At 57.6% G+C, this 26,951-nt stretch overlaps 1 protein-coding gene and 1 long non-coding RNA gene across 27 annotated transcripts in view; both read right to left on the bottom strand.

The window, feature by feature from the left end:
* LOC127032690 (uncharacterized) overlaps positions 1-10,270 on the bottom strand; it is a 27,890-nt gene extending 17,620 nt beyond the window's left edge. Inside the window, exons 1-2 of the long non-coding RNA XR_007768865.1 lie at positions 10,097-10,270; positions 9,801-9,828 (exon numbers count right to left, since the gene is read on the bottom strand). This is a non-coding gene — a long non-coding RNA (uncharacterized LOC127032690). The remainder of the gene's footprint in view (positions 1-9,800; positions 9,829-10,096) is intronic.
* RBFOX3 (RNA binding fox-1 homolog 3) overlaps positions 1-26,951 on the bottom strand; it is a 433,745-nt gene that overhangs the window by 69,944 nt on the left and 336,850 nt on the right. The gene's annotated exons all lie outside the window — the stretch shown is intronic.

The following is a 26,951-nucleotide window of genomic DNA, read 5'->3' as shown; positions in this document are numbered from 1 at the left end:
TCAGCCTGCCCCAGAAACATCTATGATTCCTGCTTGTGTTTGACCCACAGTGAACCACAGGTGAGGTTTTGTATGCCCAACACAAAATCAATTAACTACAGAACTTGGTCCAAAATGTCATGGGCAATTAAAGGGGGGGGGAGTTTGCCTCCCTCACTTGACCCTCCTCGTCCCTACTCAGGCGCCCCGTCCAGCAGCCGAATCCCCTGCCTCATGAGCCCCTCCAGCCACCCTCTCCAAATCTGAGTGAGTGGTATTGCAAGCTGGTGAATGGGGCTGCAGTGCCACTCAGATTGGGCCATACCTGAATGGCACTGTGACCCCGCATGCCAGAACACATGGTTACTCACTCAAATTTGGCCCAGCTGCCCCTCTGTCATAATGGAAGGGTGGCTGGGCCAAAACTGAATGGCATTACAGCCTCATGCTCTGGGTTGCAACACCACTCACTCAGACTTGGGCTGGCAACCATTCTCTCAGCGGCTGAGTCAAATCTGAGTGGTGCTGTTGCCATCTGGCACATGGGGTTGCAGCAACACACAGGTCTGGCCTGGCCTAAAAGTGATCGGGTCCTGGCCCTGGCCCTGGATCTGGCTCTGGCTCTGCAGCCAATGCAAAAGGTTAATTTTCTTCCTGACAGGCACACTGTGCTCAGTTCTCTGCCCTCCTTAGGAAGACGTGATTTGGTACGTGCTGCCTCCCAGGCAAACCTGGGACAAACCAGGAATGTGCATCCACGGGCCTCTGGAAGCTGCCAGTGGGAATGCAATGAGAGCAGTGCCCTGCGAGGCTGTGGGCTTCTCTGGGCTCAGCCAGCTCAGGAGAGGAGAGACATACTCCAGTCCTGCCCTTGCCAGAGGGAAGCTGCCTCACAGCACCCCGAAGTCTTCTGCTGCCACGTGACAGTGCGCTGTGCCATTGCGAGTGGGGTAACCAGATAGCAAGTGTGAAAAATTGGGACAGAGATTGGGAGGGTAGTAGGTGCCTATATAAGAAAAAGCCCCAAATATAGGGCCTGTCCCTATAAAATCGGGACATCTGGTCACCCTAATCGCAAGTGTTACCACAACAGGAACTGACCAGGCTCCTCAGCACTGAGGATGGGGCAGAAAATAGCAGAGAGCAACTGGATCCCCAGGGAGGGAGGGCCAGAGTGCGTCTGATGGTGAGGCTGAGCGGAGATGAGAGCAAGGGTGAGCCAGGAGACAGAGAGACCTGGGAGTGGCACAGAGACACTCATATTATCAAGGCTAAAATCTAGCGCTGGGTCCTAAGCCCCAAGCAGCACAGGAGACAGGAGCATAGAAAATTCCTATGCAAGCTGCAAAAACAAGTGTTGTGCAGGAGGCCCAGGCAGCCAGATACAGATCACATGTGTGATGACCACTGTGCACACCACCCTTCTCCTGGCTAATTCCTGCTTCCTTGTCAGGTGTCGCACTGTGCCCCCATCTCCTGCAGCCAGGTGCTTTTGCATGGACTAGTCGGCCTGGCACCAGCTTCCAGCTAGGAGAAGTGATTCTGAGAGGCTGAATTGAGCCCAAGTCTCCTCTCTTGGCACCAGGGCAGCCCCTCTTTACTGCAACAGGTTTGCTGTGAGTCAAGGAGGGCAGAGTACAGCACTGCCCCACAGGGAACAGGGGAGCAGGCCTGGAGAGGAAAAGCCTAGTCTGCCCTCAGGGATACCCGTGTTGCCCAGGGACCTTCATGGAAAGTCCGGCTGCTGTATGTACAGTGCTGTCCCTTCTGTGCAGCTCCTCAGATTCAATCTGAGGGGAGCGTATTTACAGCTACAGGCTACAGTCAGTTCTCGGGAGCATGGGTGTAACTGCGGGCAGAACAGAGCCTGTGTGTGTCAGTGAACTCCCATCAACCCTATCCTAACTGCCATGCACTCCCACATGCGCATGCCACGCACCTCGTGTCCTGCTGAGCTCTCCCGGTGGGTGAAGGCTGTGACATGTCTCTATGTGACAAGTGAAATACCTCCCATTTGACCCAGCCTCTCTCTCATGCTAATGACTGTCAAAGAGAAACAGAGTCTGTGAAGGAGAAGAAAATTACTCCCTGCAAAGGAATTGACTGATCCCCGCCATTTCTCAAGGAATCACTGACCTGCAACTATTGCATTACCCACAATGCTGTGCCAGTCATACAAAGCAGTACTCCAAGGCCACTGGGAACTTGTGCGAACCACAACCCTGGGCTGGTGAGGGGGAATGTGGACTTGTGGGGACGCGGGGCAGGCTGCAGGCTTGCTCATGGGTTGGTGAGCACGTGGGAAGGGACTCTCCAAAATGAGGAGCCCTCAACCCTGCCTGTGAGAAAAGGCAGGTGGGGGTTGGAGCTGAGGATCCCAGCCAAGAGCCCAGGCACTCACCTGAAAAACACACTGCAGAAGGGTCATCAAAGCAGGTACTGCCAGGCCCATCTGCCTCAATCCCAGTGGCCAAGACTTTCAACCAGGGCCATACAGCACCAGCCGTGAGGTCTGTCCACTCTCCTCTCTGCAACTCTCAATGTCCACATTGTGCCCAGCTCCTGGACATCTAGGTCCCGTGAGGAGCACATTCTCTGCCCCTATTCTGGGGTAATTTATCCCCAGCAGGGCCGGCTCCAGACCCCAGCGCGCCAAGCGCGTGCTTGGGGCGGCATGCCGCGGGGGGTGCTCTGCCGGTTGCCGGGAAGGTGGCAGGTGGCTCCAGTGGCCTTCCGCAGGGACGCCTGAGCGAGGTCCACCAAAGCCGCGCGACCGGCGAGTGGCAGAGCGCCCCCCGCAGAGTGCTGCCATGCTTGGGGCGGCGAAATGGCTAAAGCCGGCCCTGATCCCCAGGGGAGCATGATGGCCCCATCTGCCAGGGCAGTGAGTCTCATCCTGCATTCTAGCTCTGAGGTAGAGGCCCTGTCAGGCCTGTGCTATTGGAGACAGGAGAGGGAGCAGGCAGCCAGCCGCAGAGTGCTCCCTTGCCCGGGTTCGCTGAACAGCATGGAAGTGTGGCTGCACAGCTGAGCAATGAGCAGTAACAGCAAAGCTAGAGTGAAAATCCTGCCTGGAGAGCAGGCTGGGCTGCCCAACGAAGCCGGAATCTCTCCGGGCTGCGGAGTCTCACTCAGCCCTGCAGGGCGCTGGCTGGGACTGGAAGGCATTTCCCAAAGGGAAAGGAGTGAGAGGCAGCAAAGGCCAGAGCTGGGGAGCTGCAGAGGCTGGAGCTCGGTGTGGCTGTATTAACATCTTCTCTAAGGATCTGGAAGGGGCAGAGCAGCCCTGCCGAGGGTGCTCCATTGGCAGGTCCTGTACAGAGCAGTGCCAAGGGGCAGCTGAGAGAAAGGGACCTGGATGGGCACGAACAGGAGCAGGAGAATCTGCCTGGAGAAGTACAGCCAAATCCAAACCCCACAGTCTGTGGGGAGAGGCCTGGAGAACCAGGACAGGCCATGGAAAGGCAGCAGTGTGGATGGGAGTTTGCCATGGGCAATGGACGCAAAAAGACCAGTGCTTTGGGTGGGGTCTCTCCCGTCTCTACCCGGCCCTGGGGAGAGACCCCCCTGGGCCCAGCTCTGGTGGGGTGGGTAGTGGCCAGCTCCACAGGGCCCTGGGAGAGAGACCCCTCCTTGACTCTCATGCAAACATCGGGCCCTACCTTCCTCCGCAGAGTCTGGAAAGGAGGCTGCCCAGAGAGGAGCCTCACGAGAGCTGGGGGCTTGAGGGAGGGAGAGGTCTGTTGGGGCTGGTGTTCAGCTGGTGCAGTAACCACAATGACAACTTCTCACCCCCCACAGCTCCTCCTGAGGGGAGGGCCACAGACGGGGCCAACAGGCAGAAGGAGGTGCACGAGGTGCAGAGAGGAAAGAAAGGCAGCGTTAGCCTGATCCTCAAGGATGCTGTCCTGACAGGCGCATCAGGAGGGAATTGGTCCCTCCAGGGGACAGGCCGGGAACCCCATCGCTTCCCACCAGGGGACTGATCTAACCAGGGCTCATCCCAAGCGGAGAGGGCGGGTGGGGGCTGCAGCAGTGGCGGATTAATGATTTTGCCGTCCCTAGGCCCTGAAATAATTGCCGCCAAAGGCCCCATATGAACTTGTTTTATTTTTTTTACAAATTTGTTTGAACTAAAATGAATCTAAATATCATTAAAATAACTGAACATTTACAAGTTTTATTATAAATAAAATTACTAGTACAGCGGACCCTCGCTGGAACGCAATTTCGTTTACAGCGCGGGACTGCGCATGGATCCAAAACCCCGCGTTCAAGGGGGGTCCGGTGCAGTTTAGGATTCTTGCGAGTATGTTTGGTGGTTTCAGTATGCGCTAGGATTGGTAGAATAGCGGTGTCACTGATGCTGCGATTATAAATGTGCTGCCCCTGCAAATTCACCACCCTAGGCCTCGGCCTTGTCAGCCTAGACGATAATACGCCACTGGGCTGCAGTGCCTGAACCCAGAGGGGTAAGATACAACTTCTAATCACCCCTGTAAGCCCCGCACAGCCTGATACCCCCCATGGTCCTCTGCGTCGCCCCCCCATCATGGCCCTCTGCACTGCCCCCCACAGACATGACCTGCTGAGCCCCTGCCCCCACACAGACACGGCCCTCTGTGCCATCCATGTGGCCCTCGGCACCGTTCCCCCCGAGACACGGCCCTCTGCGCCACCCCCACCCCCCCGACATGGCCCTCTGCGCCATCCATGTGGCCCTCTGCACCGCCCCCCCCGACACGGCCCTCTGCACCGCCCCCCCGACATGGCCCTCTGCGCCATCCATACGGCCCTCTGCACTGCCCCCCCGACATGGCCCTCTGCGCCATCCATGTGGCCCTCTGCACCGCCCCCACGACACAGCCCTCTGTGCCACTCCCACCCCTCCGACATGGCCCTCTGCGCCGTCCATACGGCCCTCTGCACCGCCCCCCCGACATGGCCCTCTGCGCCATCCATATGGCCCTCTGCGCCGCCCCCCCAACACGGCCCTCTGCGCCGCCCCCCCAACACGGCCCTCTGTGCCGCCCCCCCCCCCCCCCGACAGCCCTCTGTGCCATCCATATGGCCCTCTGCACCGCTCCCCCACGGACACAGCCCTCTGCACCGCTCCTCGCCCCAGGCATGGCCCTATGTGTCCCCCTCCCTCCCCTGACATGGCCTCTGCACTGCTCCCCCACAGACACAGCCCTCTGCACCGCTCCCCACCCCAGACACGGCCCTCTGTGTCCCCCTCCCTCCCTTGACATGGCCCTCTGCACTGCTGCCCCACAGACACAGCTCTCTGCACCGCTCCCCCAGATTTGGCCCTCCTGTTTATGAGCTCCACAGCTCGTGCGCAAGCGATCCTTAGAAACCTCCCCCTCTGCTGGTGGCTGTGTCCTGCACAGCCTAGAGAATGGCATTCTCATTTCACAGTTCTCTGCAATATACATGAAGTTGGCTGAATGTAGATGACATTGCGCCGTTTACTGCATGAATATTTCATGCTGCCTCAGCTCCTAGGTTTCCAGCTGATGGAGCCACAAGCCCTTTGCTGCTGGATCCCGTTCCCTTCCTGCCCAGAGAACCAACACAGCCTGGTCTTATCCCCTTCGGACTGGGAGCAAGAGTGCAGGCTAGACAGGAGCACTCTGCCCAGCGGAGGCCCCCATCTCCCCAGGGGTGAGCTGAGGGTCTGACTAACCCCTGCTGAGGGAGCTCTGCAGCCTGGGAAATGCCAGGATTTTCAGAGGAGCTCAGCTCCAATTAGCCACAAACGAGCGGGCAGATTTTCAGAAAAGCTAGAAGGTCGGATGCAGAGCTCCGTCAAAAATCTCTCCTTCGTAGTGGGTGCTGAGCCCCTGAGTCCTGGGCCTTTATGACCACTGCAGGGTTTGGTACTCTCTAGTCAGCCTCGCTCCACACAGCCCCGGGGAGCTGGGTGGAGTGTCTCCATGAGCAGCACAGCATAGCTGGGTCCCACTGCATTCCTGGCTCCAGTGCCAGCAGTGCTCAAGCCAACCTGAGTTTTTACAGCCCCAGTGAACTAGCGCTAGAGACGTGTGCATGGGCAGCAAGGGCGGCTCCAGGCCCTAGCACGCCAAGCGCGAGCTTGGGGCGGCAAGCCGTGGGGGGTGCTCTGCCAGTGCCGCGGGGGCAGCAGGCAGGGTGCCTTTGACGGCTTGCCTGCGGGAGGCCCGCTGGCCCGCCAGCTTCAGTGGACCTCCTGCAGGCACGGCTACGGGAGGTCCGCTGAAGCCGCGGGACCAGCAGACCTCCTGCAGGCAAGCCACCGAACGCAGCCTGCCTGCCTTGCTTGGGGTGGCAAAATGCGTAGAGCCGCCCCTGGTGGGCAGGAGTCAGGATAAGGGCAACACTCGAGTCATACCTACGCTAACACTGCAGTGAAGACAAGCCCTAAGCTTTACTGTCGCGGCTGGGGGAACGACCCCTTCATCCAGGCACATGCTGGGAGCCGTGCCCAGCGCAGCACCTACTGCCCGACACCACACTGCTCCATGTCCTGTCCTCTGCCCACCAGGAACTGCACCTGTGAAGTACCTAGGCACCAGGCAACCGGGTGGCCATGCCCCTGGCCAGCACACTGGAATATGACAATATGCAGCAGCGGCTCCAAGCACCAGCGCTCCAAGCACGTGCCTGGGGTGGCAAGCTGCGGGGGGCGCCCTGCCGGTCCCTGCGAGGGTGGCAGTCAGGTAGCCTTCGGCGGCTTGCCTGCGGGAGGTCCGTCGGTCTCGTGGATTCAGCGGCAATTCAACGGCGGGTACACCGAAGCCACGAGACCAGCAGACCTCCCGCAGGCAAACCACCAAATCTGTGGGACCGGGGACCTCCCACAGACAAGCCGCCGAAGGCTTCCTGACTGCCATGCTTGGGGCAGCAAAAAAGTTAGAGCCGCCCCTGACAATATGGCAGGAGTATATGCCCTGCTTGTACAGCACCTAGCACAACAGGACCCTGGCCCGTGACTGGGGCTCCCAGGCACTGCAACACCAAGAATAAATATGACTAACTGGCTGTCCATCCACAGAACCACTAGCTGCACAGCGAGGGTATGCCTGCACCACAGTTCTAAACCCAAGCCTGGCCTGGACCGCTGCCTCGGGTTGCCATGTAGATGTTCAGGCTTGGGCTGCATCACGAGCTCTCAGGCCCACCCCCTCCACGGGTCCCAGAGTCCATTGTGACACCAAACATCTACACTGTAATTGAACAGCCCTGCAGCCTGAGCCCTGGGAGCCCGAGTCCTCTGGCACGGGCCAGCTGCAGGAGTCCAGCTGCAGTTTAGACATACCCTGAGACATACGGCTGTTGCTGACCACAGCACTCAAGAGGGAAACCAGTGGAGAGAAGCTGGGATTTGATGGCGGGGGCTGCCACTCCGAAGGCAAGGCTGTGGGCACACTAACTGCCAGGGTGAGGGAAGAGGGTCGCTGCATACATGCCAAGAAGGTAGAGAAGGGCCATCTAGTCAAGGGAGAGAAGCTCCAGGCCATCCCTGGCTGGGTGTCTGGACACCAGGCTGACAGGCTGGCAGAGGCACTGTAAGGAAAGCAGCATTTTACGTGCCGGTGACCACGGGGTGCCCATGCACCCTTCCCCATTGTGTCAGCCCCATGCATGTCAGAAACAGAGCCCACCAGGATGATTATGTATGCACAGGCAGGGACTTGGGAAGGACCTACACTGAGAAAGGGGGACTCCCTGTCTTACCTCAGCACAGCGCCTCTCCCTGGCCAAGGCAGGGTCCTGCCAGGGCACAGTGGTTTCTAATAAGCCCCTCTGCAGGTCCACTGCGAGGACAGGAGAGGCTTATTACTAATGCATGAAGGCATGGCTGGCTTGGGTTTCCAAGAGTGACTGCACATTCAGCACTGGGCTCCCTGCCCCAGCCTCTCAGCTCCGGCTCACTGCCTGAGCCCTGCTACTGCCAAAGGCGCTGCATGTGGACACTAACTAGCACTTTGCATTGCTCAAGCAGGACTGCCCCCACCTCCCTGCACTGACTTCACTCCCACCACAGGCCTTGGAGCTCGGAGGGCTTCAGTCAAATGCATCTGCATGGACAGCAGGGATGAAATTGCTTCTTCCTGCAGCCAGATTGTGAGAGCAGGCTCCCAGGCTGCCAATGGCTGTGGCTGTGGATCTCCCATTCCTGGCCCAAACCCTTGGGCCCTCCAAGGTGACTCACACGCAAAGGGACAGGAGAGTCTATGCTTTCTCCCAATGACAGATGCCAGGGGCAGATACTGGCTTCTCACATGCCTCAGCTCTTGGTCCCTCTGCCCTTTTGGGGAGGAACGCCGTATTAGACAGGGCAGGAGGCTGTTAACAAGGGCCGGCTGTAGACTGCGTCCTGTGTTTTCCTTTTACCTGTAACCTTGTGTTTCCAAACCCTGTCACTAGCATTTATTTGACACTCTAGCTCAAGCTCTGTTAACTCAGCTTCTCTTTGGTTTTACTACAGACCCGACAAAGTGCCTGGTATTAAGGAGGGTGCTGAGCCAAGCTGACACCAGAGACCTGGGGTGCACTGCTTCCACAGCGGCAGCGAGCAGGTCGCTGTGCACTGAGAGCTTCTACAAGATAGCGGAAGGGGCCTTTAGAGTAACAACGTGGGGTGTGTAACTTGGTAGCCTGCAGAGGGAAATAGCCAGCTCGCGGAACCCAGAGTGGGCACCTGTGCTGCCAGCAGCCGGAGGCTGAGGAGCACTTCCCCTGGCGGGCACAGACAGGGCTCCCTCCTGCTGTGAGCACAGGGCAGTACCCCAGGCAACTCAGAAACCCTGAAAGGTGTCACCCTCAGCAAATAACCTGCCATTGATCACAGCTCCTCCAGCCTCCCCCCCATAATAGGTTGCAATAGATCACGGTTCCACCACTCACGATAGCCCACCATGGACAATGGCTCCCCCTCTTCCTCACACACAACAGCCCACCATTGATCATAGCTCTCCCCAATTCCCAAGATAGCCTGCTATAGATCATGACTCCCCCCAGATCTCAGTTCCTCTCCCCACTTATAGTCCACCAGTGACCACAGCTCCCCTGACAACAACCTACCACTAATCACAGCTCCCTGCCCCACAACAGCTTGCCATGGATCACAGCTCCTCCCTACAACAGCCTGCCATGGATCACAGCTCCGCCCTACAACAGCCTGCCATGGATCACAGCTCCCTCTGAACAACCTACCACTAATAACAGCTCCCCGCCACAACAGCCTGCCATGGATCACAGCTCCCCCCTCCCCAACAACCTACCACTAATCACAGCTCCTCGCCACGACAGCCTGCCATGGATCACAGCTCCCCTGACAACAACCTACCACTAATCACAGCTCCCTGCCACGAGAGCCTGTCATGGATCACAGCTCCTCCTGAACAACCTACCACTAATCACAGCTCCCCATCACGACAGCCTGCCATGGATCACAGCTTCCCTGACAACAACCTACCACTAATCACAGCTCCCTGCTCCACAACAGCTTGCCATGGATCACAGCTCCTCCCTACAACAGCCTGCCATGGATCACAGCTCTCCCCGAACAACCTACCACTAATCACAGCTCCCCGCCACGACAGCCTGTCATGGATCACAGCTCCCCTGACAACAACCTACCACTAATCACAGCTCCCCGCCACGACAGCCTGCCATGGATCACAGCTCCTCCTGAACAACCTACCACTAATCACAGCTCCCCATCACGACAGCCTGTCATGGATCACAGCTGCCCCCTCAACAACCTACCAATAATCACAGCTCCCTACCCCACAACAGCCTGCCATGGATCACAGCTCCCCCTCCCCAACAACCTACAACTAATCACAGCTCCACGACAGCCTGCCATGGATCACAGCTCCCCCCTCCCCAACAACCTACCACTAATCACAGCTCCTCGCCACGACAGCCTGCCATGGATCACAGCTCCCCTGACAACAACCTACCACTAATCACAGCTCCCTGCCCCACGACAGCCTGCCATGGATCACAGCTCCCCCCTCCCCAACAACCTACCACTAATCACAGCTCCTCGCCACGACAGCCTGCCATGGATCACAGCTCCCCTGACAACAACCTACCACTAATCACAGCTCCCTGCCACGAGAACCTGCCATGGATCACAGCTCCCCCTCCCCAACAACCTACCAATAATCACAGCTCCACAACAGCCTGCCATGGATCACAGCTCCCCCACTTCTCTCATGACAGGATGTGGTGGATCACAGATCCTCACCACCATGACAGCAGCCATGGATCATAGCTCCCCCCAGCCACGACAGTTTTGGACCTCCCACTACAAGGAAGATGTGGAAAAAGTGGAAAGAGTCCAGCGGAGGACAACAAAAATGATTAGGGGGCTGGAGCACATGACCTATGAGGAGAGGCTGAGAGAACTGGGATTGTTTAGTCTGCAGAAGAGAAGAATGAGGTGGGATTTGACAGCTGCTTTCAACTACCTGGAAGGGGGTTCCAAAGAGGATGGATCTAGACTGTTCTCAGTGGTAGCAGATGACTGAACAAGGAGCAATGGTCTCAAGTTGCAGTGGGGGAGGTTCAGGTTGGATATTAGGAAAAACTTTTTCATTAGGAGGGTGGTGAAGCACCGGAATGGGTTCCCTAGGGAGGTGCTGGAATCTCCTTCCTTAGAAGTTTTTAAGGTCAGGCTTGACAAAGCCCTGGCTGGGATGATTTAGTTGGGGATTGGTCCTGCTTTGAGCAAGGGGTGGGACTAGATACCTCCTGAGGTCCCTTCCAACTCTGATATTCTATGATTCTATGACAGCTTGCCATGGATCACGGCCCCCATCCCCAACAACTTGCCACCAATCACAGCTCCCCCCTCGCCCATGACAGCCTGCCATGCATCACAGCTCCCAGCGTAAGTGCACACACATACACCCAGGAGTGCGCACACTCACATGTGCCCAGGCTAGTTCATGCCATGGCAAGAAGATGAGGACGTGGCCCAGCAGGATGCCCCGGCTGGTTGTGCGCACTGGGGGCAGTGGATAGCTGAGAGCAGATTGCAAAACAACACTTGAGTGATAAGTGAGAGTATCTGGTGTGGTCCGGGATGAGGAGGAGGTTGCAGCCAGGAGAGTGCGGAGCTAATGCTCGGGATTAGGAAGCTCTGGTACCTTCGGCAGAAGGGGCTCAGTCTGGTGCTTCTCCAGGCACCGCTGCTCATTGCAATTGACAGGGCAGCCTCAGCGAGGGGCTGAGCGTGGCCAGGCACTCGCTCCTGGTGCACGAGAAACACCCAGTGGCTCTGCATTGGGCACAAGTCAAGAGTTTAACAGAGCGTTGCATTCAAATTCCCAAAGGGCACAGGCACTCAACCCCCCAACACACACAGCTTCCCCCAGCCCTGCTCCATACAGACACCTCAGCCTGCCACTCACCCACAGCCCCCACACACAGAGCCTGTCCTCCACTCCCCTGTGATGCAGTAGGGACTGTCTGTGTGGGGAGTGGGAGAGCAGGGAAGGACTTTAGGAGATGGACGATGCCAGAGCCTGTAACCTGAGCTAGGTAAGGGAGGGGAAAGGTCAACACCTTGGCCCGGGAAGGGGACAAAGGAAGGGAGTGGCAGGAGGGAAGCAGTTGGAGTTTGGGGCTTGGGGCTGTGTGGGCGGAATTCAGGGTATCCTAGCTAGGATCCAAGCACCCTGAAAGCCCAGAAGGACTCGGTGGAGGGGTCCTGACTGTGCCTGCAAGCTCTGCTGTAACCTGTGTTCCTGTTGTCCAATAAACCTTCTGTTTTACTGGCTGGCTAAGAGTCACTGTGGGTCCCAGGAAGAGGGGTGCAGGGCCGGACTCCCCCACACTCCGTGACAACTGGTGGCAGCGGCGGGAGATACTGCACCCCGTGGACGGCGCTTCCTGCAGTAAGTGACTGGGGAGCAGTAAAACGAAGGGGTGGTTAACCCCTGGGAGTGTGTGCCCAGTGAGAAGGACTTTGCAGTAACAGGGTCCCCCGGGGGATTGCAGCGAGCGGTCCCAGGGGCGGAGGAGTCTGCAGCTCGACCCTGGCAGAGAGGTGGTGACCTCAAGAAGGGCTGGTGCACTAGGGGTCCCCCTGGAAACCGTGGGGAGCGGCGAGCACCCCGGCCTGTGAGTGGTCAGCAGGAAGATGTATGCCAAGCGGCGCAAGTGTGACCTGGTGGAGCTGTGCAAGCAGAGGGGGCTGCACCCAGGGAGGCTCAGCAAGGACCAGCTGATTGCACAGCTGGAGCAGGGAGACCGCATGAATGAACGGAGCCCTGTCTCTGAGGGAAGCAGCCGAGCAGATGCAGCGCAGGCACCAGTGTCTGTCCCCGCTGGGAGTGGTCAGCCGGCGGACGAGGGCTTCCCGAGACCCCCCCTTCCTAGGCGTAGAGGAAGGGCGGGGAGGAGCCCAGTGTATACCGAGGGCACCGTGACACCCCCGGCCAGCAGGGGATCTGCCCGGCGAAGCCCACCCCCCAGCAGGGGATCCTCCCGGCAACGCTCGGCATCCGTGGAGCGGATGCGGCTGGAATATGAAAGGGAGCTGAGACGGGAGGAGCTCGAGTTAAAGAGGCGAGAGCTGGAGGAGAAGGCGAAACAGCGTGAACATGAGGAGAACCAGCGTAAACATGAGGAGAACCAGCGCCAGCGTGAGTGGGAGGAGAAGGAGAAACAGCGTAAACATGAGCTGGACCTGGCCCGGCTGAGGAGAAGTGGGGCCCCGGCTGCGGTGAGTGAGGGGGGACCCAAGCCTACAAAGAGCTTTGATAAGCACTTGCTGCCCCGGCGTAAGGAGGGGGAGGACATAGATACCTTCCTGACGGCCTTTGAGAATGCCTGCGAGCTGCACAGGGTTGACCCTGCAGACAGGATTGCAGTTCTCACCCCCTTACTGGACTCCACAGCTGTGGAGGTGTACAGCCGACTGAAAGGGGCGGAGGCAGGGGACTACGAACTGTTCAAACAGGCCCTGCTCCGCGAGTTTGGGCTGACTCCTGAGATGTACCGGAAAAAGTTCCGGAGCCAGCGTAAAACCCGTGAGGTCACATACCTACAACTGGTCAACCGGGCACAGGGGTATGCCCGCAAGTGGACAGCTGGGGCCCAAACTAAAGAGGACCTGCTTGACCTATTCATACTGGAGCACCTGTACGAGCAGTGCCCGTCCGACCTGAGGCTGTGGTTGATGGACCAGAAGCCGGAGAACCCACAGCACGCAGGCCAGCTGGCCGACCAATTTGTGGACAGTCGGGCAGGGGATGGCAGGGAGGAGTCTCGAAGGAGCAGGCCTGCCTCAACGCAGAGAGAGAGTCAACATGGGACCTCCCAAAGGGGGCCTATGGAGAACCCCCCCAAAAGGGGAACATCCAGCGGCAGGTCCCTCCGACCCACTCAAGGGGACCCACGAGATATGGGCTGCTATCGCTGTGGCCAACGAGGTCACATACGGGCCCAGTGCCCCAAGCTCAGGGACAGACCAAGCAGACCCAACCCGCAGAGGGTGGACTGGGTAAAAACCCAATCGGAGGAGGGGCTACATTCCCAGGAAAGGGGGGTTGGCAACATACCACCTATGGATGCTCCCGGTTCCGGGTTTTTGGTTTACCGGGTGGGCGCGGGGCTGCCCCTCCGGAAAGAGTGCATTGTTTCCCTGGAAGTGGATGGGAGGAAGGTCACTGGGTACTGGGACACGGGCGCAGAGGTGACGCTGGCCCGGCCCGAGGTGGTGGCCTCAGATCGGATGGTGCCCGACACCTACCTGACCCTGATGGGCGTGGGCGGGACCCCATTCAAGGTACCCGTGGCAAGGGTACACCTGAAATGGGGGGCCAAGGAGGGCCCCAAAGATGTGGGGGTACACCAATATTTGCCCACTGACGTGTTAATGGGAGGGGACCTTGAGGACTGGCCTAGTAACACCCAGAGTGCCCTGGTCGTGACTCGTAGTCAGAGTCGGCAAATGGCACTGCACCCCGAAAACGGGGAAGGTACTCGACCTGAGGTGCAGGACCCTAACTCAGGGAGCGGGGAACGCCCAGGGGCACGGTGCAGAGAGGCTGCGGCCTCAGACCCAGCCAGCAAGAGAGAGCCGGTCCCCATTCCTGTCCCAGCTGCTGAGTTCCAGGCCGAGTTGCAGAAAGATCCCTCCTTGCGGAAGCACAGGGACCGGGCTGACCTTAGTGCGGTACAGACCATGAGGAGAGGTTGCAAGGAGAGGTTCCTGTGGGAGAAGGGGTTCCTGTACCGAGAATGGGCTCCCCCAGGGGAAGTAGAGTCATGGGGGATCAGGAGGCAGCTGGTGGTTCCCCAGAAGTTCCGTCACAAGCTGTTGTACCTGGCCCATGACATCCCTCTCGCAGGGCACCAGGGAATCCGGCGCACCAGGCAGAGGCTGCTACAGAACTTTTACTGGCCTGGGGTCTTTACCCATGTCCGACAGTACTGCCAATCCTGTGACCCCTGCCAGAGGGTGGGGAAGGCCCGGGACAAGGGGAAAGCGGCTTTGAGGCCTTTACCCATCATAGAAGAACCTTTCCAGAAGGTGGCCATGGACATAGTGGGACCTCTCAGCAAGATGACCCGGTCAGGGAAGAAATACATCCTGGTGGTGGTGGATTTTGCCACTCGCTACCCCGAGGCGGTGGCCTTGTCCTCTATCGAAGCAGACACAGTGGCAGATGCGCTGCTGACAATTTTCAGCCGGGTGGGGTTCCCCAAGGAGGTCTTAACGGACCAGGGGTCCAACTTCATGTCGGCCCTGCTCCGGTCCTTATGGCAGAAATGTGGGGTCCAGCACAACTGGGCCTCAGCGTATCACCCCCAGTCCAACGGGCTGGTAGAAAGGTTCAACGGGACGCTGAAGATTATGCTAAAAACATTTATGAACCAGCATCCGCAAGATTGGGACAAGTACTTACCTCACCTGCTGTTTGCGTACAGGGAGGTACCCCAGGAATCTACCGGGTTTTCACCTTTCGAACTGTTGTATGGAAGGCGGGTGAGGGGGCCCCTAGACCTGATGAGGGACGAATGGGAGGGGAAGGCCTCTCCCGAGGGAGAGTCAGTGGTGGAGTATGTCCTGACCTTCCGGGAAAGACTGGCCGAGCTCATGGGCCTGGCCAGGGAGAATCTGGCCCGAGCCCAGAGGAGGCAGAAGGTCTGGTATGACCGCACAGCACGAGCCCGTGCCTTCGCCACCGGGGATCAGGTGATGGTTCTTATCCCCGTGAGGAGAAACAAACTCCAGGCCGCCTGGGAAGGGCCCTTCAAGGTTATCAAGCAACTGAATGAGGTAAACTATGTGGTGGAGCTGTCAAACCGGGCACATCACCGTCGGGTGTACCATGTGAACATGATGAAACCATACTATGACAGGGGGAATGTGGTGTTGGCCGTGTGTGGACATTGGGAGGGGCAGGGAGATGACCCCTTAGTGGATCTATTCCCTGGGACAAAAGCTGGTTCCCCCCTGGAGGCGATTCCCCTCTCTGAGCAACTGACCCCGGGCCAGCACGCTGAGATCAGAGGGGTGCTGCATCTGTACCGACAGCTGTTTTCCAACCAGCCTGGACGCACTAATTTGACTGTCCACCGGGTGGAGACGGGGTCACACCCCCCTATAAGATGCTCCCCTTTTCGGGTCACTGGTAAAACTGCCCAGGATCTTGAAAGAGAGGTCAGGGACATGCTGGCTTTGGGGGTGATCCAGCCGTCTTCCAGCCCTTGGGCCTCGCCAGTGGTGCTGGTTCCCAAGAAGGATGGGTCAATCCGGTTCTGTGTGGACTATTGAAAGCTCAATGCCATCACCGTATCTGATGCCTACCCTATGCCCAGGCCTGACGAGCTCCTAGACAAGCTGGGAGGTGCACGGTACCTCACCACTATGGATCTTACCAAAGGCTACTGGCAAGTGCCGCTGGACGCAGATGCCAGGCTGAAATCGGCCTTTATCACCCCTCTGGGGCTCTATGAGTTTTTGACCCTGCCCTTCGGCCTCAAGGGAGCGCCGGCCACCTTCCAGCGCCTGGTGGATCAGCTACTGAGGGGGATGGAGAGTTTTGCCGTGGCGTATATTGACGACATCTGCGTCTTCAGCCAGACCTGGGAGGACCACGTGTCCCAGGTTAAACAAGTCCTGGACCGACTCCGGAAGGCTGGGTTAACAGTAAAGGCTGAGAAGTGCAAGGTGGGGATGGCTGAAGTATCTTACCTGGGCCATCGGGTGGGGAGCGGCTGCCTGAAGCCGGAACCAGCCAAGGTGGAGGTGATCAGAGACTGGCCTGCTCCCCAAACCAAAAAGCAGGTCCAGGCCTTTATTGGGATGGCGGGGTACTATCGAAGGTTCGTGCCCCACTTCAGTGCCATAGCCGGCCCCATCACTGAACTGTGCAAAAAGGGGAAGCCAGACAAGGTGATCTGGACTGAGCAGTGCCAGGAGGCTTTCCGGGCGCTGAAGGAGGCTCTGGTTAGCGACCCAGTTCTGGCAAACCCAGATTTTGACAAACCCTTTATGGTGTTCACCGATGCCTCAGACACGGGACTGGGGGCGGTGTTAATGCAGGAGGATGAAAAGGGGGAGAGACACCCTATCGTGTACCTGAGTAAGAAGCTGCTACCCCGGGAACAAAGCTACGCGGCCATCGAGAAGGAATGCCTGGCCATGGTGTGGGCCCTTAAGAAGCTAGAGCCATATCTCTTTGGGCGACACTTCACCGTGTACACCGACCACTCTCCCCTGACCTGGCTGCACCAGATGAAAGGAGCCAACGCCAAGCTCCTGAGGTGGAGCCTGCTCCTGCAGGACTATGACATGGACGTGGTCCATGTGAAGGGAAGTGCCAACCTGACAGCGGATGCGTTGTCCCGGAGAGGGGACCCTGAACTTCCCCAGGTCACTGGGCAGAGTGACCCCGCTCAGTTCAGTCTCGAAGGGGGGAGAGATGTGATGCAGTAGGGACTGTCTGTGTGGGGAGTGGGAGAGCAGGGGAGGACTTTAGGAGATGGACGATGCCAGAGCCTGTAACCTGAGCTAGGTAAGGGAGGGGAAAGGTCAACACCTTGGCCCGGGAAGGGGACAAAGGAAGGGAGTGGCAGGAGGGAAGCAGTTGGAGTTTGGGGCTTGGGGCTGTGTGGGCGGAATTCAGGGTATCCTAGCTAGGATCCAAGCACCCTGAAAGCCCAGAAGGACTCGGTGGAGGGGTCCTGACTGTGCCTGCAAGCTCTGCTGTAACCTGTGTTCCTGTTGTCCAATAAACCTTCTGTTTTACTGGCTGGCTAAGAGTCACTGTGGGTCCCAGGAAGAGGGGTGCAGGGCCGGACTCCCCCACACTCCGTGACATCCCCATACACATAGTCCATGCACCTTCCCCCTACAGCCCCCTCTACATAGCCTGTCCCCTGCCCTCATACACCCACGGCCTGTCCCCTTGCCCCTCATACATCCACGGTCTGCTCCCCAGCCCGCCATACACCCACAGCCTGTCCCCTTGCCCCCATACACCCACGGCCTGTCCCCGGCCCCCATACACCCACAGCCTGTAGCCCACCCCAGTACACACAGACCCTGTCCCCTTTCCCCCATACACCCACGGCCTGTCCCCCAGCCCGCCATACACCCACAGCCTGTCCCCCGCCCCAATACACACAGACCCTGTCCCCTTGCCCCCCATACATCCACGGCCTGCTCCCCAGCCAGCCATATACCCACAGCCTGTCCCCTTGCCCCCATACATCCACGGCCTGCTCCCCAGCCCCCATACACCCACAGCCTGTTCCCCGCCCCCATACGCCCACAACCTGCCCCCCATACACACAGAGCCTATCCCCCAGTCCCCATACATCCATAGCCTGTCCCCTGCCTCCATACACACACAAAGCCTGTCCCCAGTCCCCCATGCTCCCACACCTGTCCCCAGCCCCCCATACACACACAGTCCATGCACCTCCCCCCAGAGCCCCACCCGGTCAATGGCAACATACAGTTAGGTTGGTCAGACAACGGAGCAATTTGCTGGGAGGGTTGAATTGGCCCCCTCGAGTAGACGCTTGCCACCATGGTACCCCACTGCCTGAACTGGGGCAGCATTTCACCCTCAGATGGCAGAGGGCCCCAGCATGCCCTTTCCTGTCCTCTGAGCTGGGGTTTGATTGCTTTGCCTTGGCAGTGCGGCACATGCCATGTGCTGTACGCGCACACACCCAGACGTGTTCCCAGCCTGCTGCAAAGAGCTGGCAATGTGAAAAGAGACAACCCAAAGGAAGGGCCAGGATACAGCAAACACCAGGGACAGGGGAAAGCAGACGGGGAGGGCAAGGCCAGGTGTTTACTTTCTAAAACACAGGAACTAGCCTCAACTGCCCAGGCACCTGGCAAGTTAGTTCCTGCGCTCTGTCCCACTCTCCTTCTTGCATGCATGCACAGAGCTCTGCTGATGCCCCCAAAACCCCAACATCCCATGGGCATTATTTCTGTTCTGGGTTCCCCCACTCCTCCAGCTCTGCCAGTGTCATTCAATCCTGGTCTGCAGTTCCCCTGCTGTTCCAGCCCTGGGAATCTCCCAAGCAGGGACTGTAGTTAGCCCTTTGCTGTGCAATACTTCGACACTCAGACACTTCTTTCTCTTGGGAACCGAGGGGATGGACAGGCTAGCTGGGCTATCAGAACTAGGACTCGACTCACAGAAACCCACTGACACAAGAGCTCTTCTGCTCTGGCAGAGTCCTATATAAAAAGGACCCAGTAAGAGAGCTGAGCAGGTTGCTACTGGACTGCTGTGCCTAGATCAGAGGAAAGAGCCCATTGTTTTATCTGCACGGGGCTGGCACCTTTAACAAATACACAGCACCCAGGCTCACCCCTGCCTCACCAGCCCTTGCACAATGACTCAGCCCCTGAACAGCAGCTGCGCTGGGGAGGTCTCATTACTCTACAGGCTCTATCTGTGCCCAGTTGCTAGAATCTGCAATGATGGAGCCTCAAAAAACCATCCAAACTAACCAGCAATGGGCCAAAGAAGGGAATCGGGTCTGATTTGTGTTGTCCAAACCTTGCTTTGGAGTGTGTGTTCACCTGTCCACTCCTCGCAGAGGGGCCAGCCCATGACCTAGGCCTCGCTTTTGCCTCATGTGGTTCAGAAAGTATCCCAGGCCAGGAGTGGTGCCCAGGCCCTGCCCAGCACAGAGGTGCATTTCCCTTGTTCGCTCATCACATCGGGGGTCCCAGTTATTAGTGAGGTTCAGCTGTGTGTGTGAGACAGGGAGGGTGTTTGTGACAGCTTGTGTTTGTGACACGGAGGGTGTTTGTGACAGGGGGGTGTTTGTGACAGCTGTGTTTGTGACAGGGAGGGTGTTTGTGACAGCTGTGTTTGTGACAGGGAGGGTGTTTGTGACAGGGAGGGTGTTTGTGACAGCTTGTGTTTGTGACAGGGAGGGTGTTTGTGACGGGGGGTGTTTGTGACAGGGAGGGTGTTTGTGACAGCTGTGTTTGTGACAGGGAAGGTGTTTGCGACAGGGAAGGTGTTTGTGACAGCTGTGTTTGTGACAGGGAAGGTGTTTGTGACAGGGAGGGTGTTTGTGACAGCTGTGTTTGTGACAGGGAAGGTGTTTGCGACAGGGAAGGTGTTTGTGAAAGCTGTGTTTGTGACAGGGAGGGTGTTTGTGACAGGGGGGTGTTTGTGACAGCTTGTGTTTGTGACGGGGGTGTTTGTGACAGGGGGGGTGTTTGTGACAGCTGTGTGTGTGACAGGGAGGGTGTGTGTGACAGGGAGGGTGTTTGTGACAGCTGTGTGTGTGACAGGGAGGGTGTTTGTGACAGGGAGGGTGTTTGTGACAGCTTGTGTTTGTGACAGGGAGGGTGTGTGTGACGGGTGTGTGTGTGTGTGACAGGGGTGTGTGTGTGACAGGGAGGGTGTTTGTGAAAGGAGGGTGTATTTTTCCTTGTACCTTGACAGCAGGGCTCCCAGCGGCAAATGTGGGAAGCTCTGGCTGAGGTGCAAGGTGGAGCTGTCCGCATCCTAGCCCATGGCATGGAAGCCAAGTGCAGAGACAAGGCTGAAATCCTGTCTCCAGTTAAGTCAGTGGGAGTCACAGGCTGTCCCCAGTGCTTCCCCAGGCCGAGAGAGGGGAAGGGCACTTGGGAGAAACAAGCTGCTTCTTGTCTCCACTGGACGGTGATTTTAAAAAAAGCAAATTCTCCAAGATTGCCAGTGTGTTCCCATGGCTCTGAACAGGCAGGTTGCAGTTGGAGGGGCCAAATTCTGCTTTCAGTGATAGTGCTGTGAATCCAGTCACTAGCCCCCTTGGAATAGCCCTGGGGATACCCAGGTGCAAAGGAGAGCAGAATGTGATGCATTCACATGGGCTGAGAGTCTCAGCTGATGAGGCACTGCTGGGAGCACGAGTCTTTCCCATATAAATCCTGTGAAGAAAAGGGACAATTTCTTGGGCTGTTCATTTCCACTTCTAAACTCAGCTCCTGCTGCATTTGTTTGGTAGAAGCTGGTGTTACCTCTAGGGACCAAGTACAAAGGTTTGGAACAGACTTGAATTTCCCTTTAGTATAGAGGTCCACACATATTAATTTCTGATTTGGGTGTTAAAGTGATTTCCATTTTGCAATCACTACACTGTAAATGCATGTGAAAATGTGTCCGCGCACACACACACACACGCACACATGGGTCACTACATGCATGCTCACACACAAGCTACCATGTGCACGTATGTAATCACACACAGACAAGCTTTCTCACACACAAACCACCCTAATAGGCAGTCAGGAGCATAATTTTTCCTCTAATTACATATTCAGCACTTCTGAGAAAATGAGATTTTGGTAATTCAATTGGATTGAGAAGCAGGGCTATAATAAAATGAAATTTGCAACAATCGCACAGTTAAATTAGTTAAATGGAGAGGAAGGAGCTGTGGAAAATTGACCCCTCGATCTCCTAAAGACTAATCAGACATTTGAACTGAGTTGTGCTAACAAAGCCCTCGGGCTGTTGCAGAGACAGTGTGAATGAGAGAGAATCACAGGGACAGGGAGTGCGTGGGGAAGAGAGGTTGAAAAAAACAACAGCGCCTGATGGGTCCTGGAGCCCAATGCAGGGCTGAGGAGGGAATTTCACTGTTTTACATAAGGGGGCAGTTTCCTTCCATCCTGTCCTTCGGTCACTGCTTTATCCAGTCCCCTCTGGCCCGGTAGTGCCCACATTCTGCCCTGGCTGCAGGGTTCTCAGGAACCAGGATTAGTCATGCTCTTGAGCCTGGGCAGTGAGCATTGCTAACCCATGTGAAGTGACTGCAGGGTGAGAAGGGCTAGGTTCAAACGGGGCTCTTCCGGAGCAGAGGGGAGTTGTTGCAGGGACCATTCCAAGAGCACGACTGGGGGAACCGCAGTCACAGCCATTCGGGAAGGATGCTCTCTGCAATACAGCTGAGCTCCGTGGAGCCAGGATCCCCAGCCAGGAGCCAACCTGTCAGGCAGAGTAGCAGGGACAAGTTGTGTGCACAACAGGCCTTTCCTTCAGTCTCTTGCCTGCTTTCTGCCTGCCCTGGCCCCTCAGTAGCCCAAGGCTCCTGGCTCTGGGGGGCTCGGTCCATTTCCTTCCCAGGCTCCCAAACTTTCCAGAGTGTCAGCAGTGAGGGGAGGTGCAGGGCTGTGGCTCCCAGAGCAGCAGCTCCGATTCATCACCATGGCAGCCCTGACTGGGATGGAGAGGTGATCAATAAGTAGCGAGAAGGTGTCAGCGTCAGGGATTCTTCCATGTCAGGATTTATGAAGGGAAAGGCGTGGGGTTTGGGGAGAGCGGGCTCTGAAAGTGCTGAGGTTGGAGCTGGCCAATTCACTCTATTAATGTGATCAAATTACAGCGGCAGCAGCCAGACACAGGTGAGCAGGGAGGGGCCAGGCAGGCCACACTCTCTGTGTCCTTGCTGCTGAGGCTGAAGGGGCTGGGTGGAGAGAGAGGCCTCTCAGCTTTGGCACATGTCCTGACAGAGAGCAGACGTGCCCTGAGTCAGGCATGCTAAGGAGGGCACCCTCGAGCATGCAGGTAACACCCCCATTCCCCGTCTAGCCTCCAGGCCTGTGCATGGTCCATGGTTCATGAGTTCAGAGAGCCGCATCCCTGCCTACTGTGGCAGGAACCAGTGGGTGTAACTGGGGGACAAGATGAAGAGATTGTGGGGACAGTCACAACTATAGACAATTCAAATTGCTAATGCACCCCTGCAACCAGAAACAACCCCACAGTCACAATCACAAACACAGAAGCTCACTAACAGTCAGACTCACATTGAAACACAATTCCAGCCACAGCTGCAGTCAGACACAACCACACACGCAGTCTTATCTATGCACTGATGCCTATTATCACTCTCCAGAGTCTTTGCATGAGTTGAGGGGTAGAGAAAGACAGTAGGAACAGGGGCCACCCTGAGAAGAAATCCCTGCTGGCAGAAAGGGACCTGCTGATGGCAGTGCAGAGGCCACTGGCATGGGATCAGATACAAAATAATTAGTTTAAATATTTGTCTTGCTATTTTTTTAAACACGAAAGAGAAAGGCAAGTTTCTCATCTGCAAGTTAATTAGCCTAACCAGCGTTAATTAAGAGCTCTCCATATAATGCAGATCACAAATTAACTGCCACCATAGCCTGCTCCTTCCCGTTTTTTGGTTTAATACAGCGCAGTACAGATACGGTGACAGAGAGAAACCAAGAGAGGGTATCAGTCTGAAGGGGCCTGCCTGCCAAGCCCCTTAAAGCAGCCCCAGGCTCGCTCAGACCAGCCAGCCCCGTGTACAGCCTGAGTTCAGGGTTCCCCATACCCTGATTTTGCCCTTTCCCACGGTTTCCGTTAAACACCGACAGATAAACCCTGTCCCGAGCTCCCAGCTCCTCTCAGCCTGGCTGCTCTATACACAGACTTTGGACTGATTTCCTGGTATCGGGTTTGAAACCTTCTTGGACTGGAGTGCAGGGCCGCTGCAACCATTTAGGCGACCTAGGCGGTCGCCTAGGGTGCTGGCAATTGGGGGGCGCCATTTTCTTCGGCAGTGACCGCGTCGGCTGGATCTTCGGCTACCCTGGTTGCCGCCAGCATTTAGGCAGAGGGAGCTAGGGCAGGGGAGCGCAGGGAGGGCCGCCTGCAGCAAGTAAAGGGGGGGTGGCCCTCCCCACCCCAGCTCACCCCTGCCCCGCCTCCTCCCCGAGCACGCCACCCTGCTTCACTTCTGCCGGCTCCCAGGCTTGCGGCGCTAATCAGCTTAGGCGCTGCAGCCGAGGAGGCGGGAGAAGTGAAGCAGCCACGGCCTGCTCGGGGTGCTCGTGCGCGGAGCAGGGGTGAGCTGGGGCCGGGGGGGAGCTGCCGCAAGGGGGGTGCCTCAGGGCAGAAGGAGGGGAGCTGCTGCGGGGGGGGGTCTCAGGGCAGAGGGAGGGGAGCTGCTGCGGGGGGGGGCGCGTCTCAGGGCAGATGGAGAGGAGCTGCTGCGGGGGGGCGCGTCTCAGGGCAGATGGAGGGGAGCTGCTGCGGGGGGGGGCATCTCAGGGCAGAGGGAGGGGAGCTGCTGCGGGGGGGTGCGTCTCAGGGCAGATGGAGAGGAGCTGCTGCGGGGGGGGCGCGTCTCAGGGCAGATGGAGGGGAGCTGCTACGGGGGGGGCATCTCAGGGCAGAGGGAGGAGAGCTGCTGCGGGGGGGCGCGTCTCAGGGCAGATGGAGGGGAGCTGCTGCGGGGGGGGGCGTGTCTCAGGGCAGAGGGAGGGGAGGTGCTGCGGGGGGGGGGCGTCTCAGGACAGGGGCGTGGGGGGGGAGGGTGCAAGGTGGAAGTTTTGCCTAGGGCGCGAAACTTCTTTGCACCAGCCCTGCTGGAGTAGGGTGCAACGTGAGCCCAGTGCTTCAGTCTGAGGGATGCAAGGGCTTGGCCTCTGTTGCTGAGACATGGTGTCACGGAGTGTGGGGGAGTCCGGTCCTGCACCCCTCTTCCTGGGACCCACAGTGACTCTTAGCCAGCCAGTAAAACAGAAGGTTTATTGGACAACAGGAACACAGGTTACAGCAGAGCTTGCAGGCACAGTCAGGACCCCTCCATCGAGTCCTTCTGGGCTTTCAGGGTGCTTGGATCCTAGCTAGGATACCCTGAATTCCGCCCACCCAGCCCCAAGCCCAAACTCAAACTGCTTCCCTCCTGCCACTCCCTTCCTTTTTCCCCCTTCCCGGGCAAAGGTGTTGACCTTTCCCCTCCCTTACCTAGCTCAGGTTACAGGCCCTGGCATCGTCCATCCCCTAAAGTCCTCCCCTGCTCTCCCATTCCCCACATAGACAGCCCCTACTCCATCACACATGGACTCACACAGCGAGGGAGACTGTCGGGCAGGAAACCAACCCAAGTCAACTCAACCTGTAGGTCAGTCCTCAGGTTCAGGGGAATGAGTGAACAAGTGATGGGCAGGTGGGGAAGGGTTCTCCCCCAACCTGAGCCGGACGGAGAAGCGAGCATGTCAGCAGCACAGCGGAAGAGCAGCAATTCCTACACCTGACGCTCCAAATGACCACCTCCCTGCCCACTGTGAATCCATCAGCGAAGAGGTGGCTCCTCCATCCCCCAACAGAAGATGATGGTGGCTTCCTGCTCCAGCATGGGGGTCTCCCTGCAAGGTTTCTTTGCCTGTATATTCTCAATTAACCCTCTGACTGGAGGCCTCTTGTCACCCATCCCTGGCATCCCTTGGTCAGCCCAGCACCTGGGAGATATATTGGTGAGGCCACCGCCGTGTCTGCAAGCAGCCTGCACAGTCTCAACCAGCAGCCAGAGCTCTGCAGCCTATATCTGGATGCTGTTCTGAGCAGCAGGGTCCAGACTGACAGCTCTGCAGCCAGAGCGGGTGGGGGGCCGGGAGATGAATGAAAGGCCTGTCAGTAAACCCAGAATTTATGGGTGCCTGAAAGCAGTGGAGCAGCTGTTGATGGATGGAGAAGGACACACTACCGAAGACTCTCCAGCCCCTTCAGTAAATGACAGCCAGCCAGGGGAGATTCATGGGGTGCCAACAGCCCCTCCCCATCATTTCCTGCTGCTCACAGCTGGACAGAGGATCAGGAGGGCAGCAGCAGTGGGAGTGAAGCAGCCAGGACAGAACCCCCGTGCCCTAGACTACAGACCGAGCAGAGCTGGGCTTCTCTGCTGGCTGGGGTTAAATTCTTTCCACTGGCCCCATCGAGGCCCTGATCTGATTTTGTTCTAACCAATGTTGGTTAGAGCTCCAGTGAGCATCCCGGGGGGAGTGCAGGGTTGCACTGGTTGGGCAGATATTCTCTGGAGTGACTCAGGTTTCACTCTTCTCACCGCAAGTGGGGCAGGGGCTTGTGTGGCTGAGGGGGCTGGAGGAGGGCCCTGGGTCCCTGGAGGGGATAAGTGCAGCCCTTCAGAACTTCACCCTCACTCCCCTGTGCTTATCCAGGGCTCACATCCCCAAGGCCAGCAGGGCTACAGAGGCTCATGCAAAGCCTCACACACGCAGTCCCGTCACCCCGCAAACGTGCCCCCAGCCTCTCACAGTGTCACACACAGACCCTCACGACTGTGGTACTGTATTTACAAAGCAGGCAGTTGCCCTAGGGGCAGGAAATGCCCCTGGAATGGGTGGGAAGAATTTCCCAGTTTGCCTAGGGCAGTCAATTCCTAGCCCTGGGCAGAGTCACAGCTACCCCTAACTGCAGTCACATCATCTTTGCTGGGTTGCACAGTAACCAGCCAATCCCCAGTCCCTGCCCACCTTCCACCATGCAATAAAGGAAACAGATGTTGCACGGCGCTGAGAAACAGCAGCAATCATGTCAGTTTATGTGTCATTTTCTACTTGGGTAATGTGAGCAGTGACGGATCGCTGCTCGCAGACAAGAGGAAAATCATGACAAAGTGCTGCAAGGGGAGACGGAGTGGCCAGCCTGCTCCCCACCCCGTCCACCAACAAGCCTCCAGCGGGGAGAAATAAACACCACTAATCAAACCCTGCCGTGAGCCTCCTGTGGGATCCCAGGGCTGCGGGAGGGCAGCCGGGCAGGGGATGGGAGCCTGTTATGGTACTAAAGCTGCCAGGAGTCCTATGCGGTTCTTGAGGACCCTCTTCCTCTTGCCTCCCAGGACCTTGCCAGAGGCTTGAGGCGATTGTCTTCCATCAGTGACGAATGAGAACGAGCGGCCAGCAGCAGGGCAGGAACGGGCTCCAAGGCCTGAGCTTCCCCAGGGCAGAGGGCAGGCCTCAATCCAGGCACTGGACTCGCCCTTGGAATCCAAGCCAGGCTCCAGCCCTGCGCCATAGGGCTTGGCGTTCTACACAACCAGAGGAGGCAGCCTGGGCTCTATCCCTATTTCCATGTCATTTACGCCTGAGGCCAGTGAGGATGGGAGGCCTCGGGGCTCCAGAGGGACATCTGAAGGAGCAGCACGTAGGGGCTTCAAAAGGAATCTTTGGGTGGCTGGAAGGACGATGGCTGTGACTCAGCATCTCCATCCCTCAGGTTCAGCAGGAAACAGGAATATCCTGAAGGCTGCCTCAGGGATGTGGAGGAACTATCAGGCAGTGGTGCTCGGCAATGCTAGCAGACAGGATGGGTCCCCAGCCCTCTCCATCTGCACCCTACCGGGCCTTCTACTGGGTACAAACTGAACACATAAGTCAGGCTCTAAAAGCAAAAGCTCTTGCAGCATCAGCCTGGCACTGGTGGGGCTGTCAGAGCATCCTGATACTGCCTCTGTGAACTCCCTCCTCAGGCTGGCTCTCATTCCTCTACTTGCCTCACTCTAGTTAATAGGTTCTTGGTGCCAGGGATTGCATTTCAGCAGCGCTGCTTACACAAAGGCCTGGAGTGAATCCTGCTGATTCTATGCAAACCCAATTTGTAATGTATGTGCTGCTCCGGCAGAGCGAAAGGCCCTTTGGGTTGCCAGGCCCTGGCTCTGAGCTGGAAGGG

This window comes from Gopherus flavomarginatus, chromosome 12 (genome assembly GCF_025201925.1).
Source record: "Gopherus flavomarginatus isolate rGopFla2 chromosome 12, rGopFla2.mat.asm, whole genome shotgun sequence".
NCBI lineage: Eukaryota > Metazoa > Chordata > Testudines > Testudinidae > Gopherus > Gopherus flavomarginatus.
This window is presented reverse-complemented; position numbering and strand designations above follow the sequence as displayed.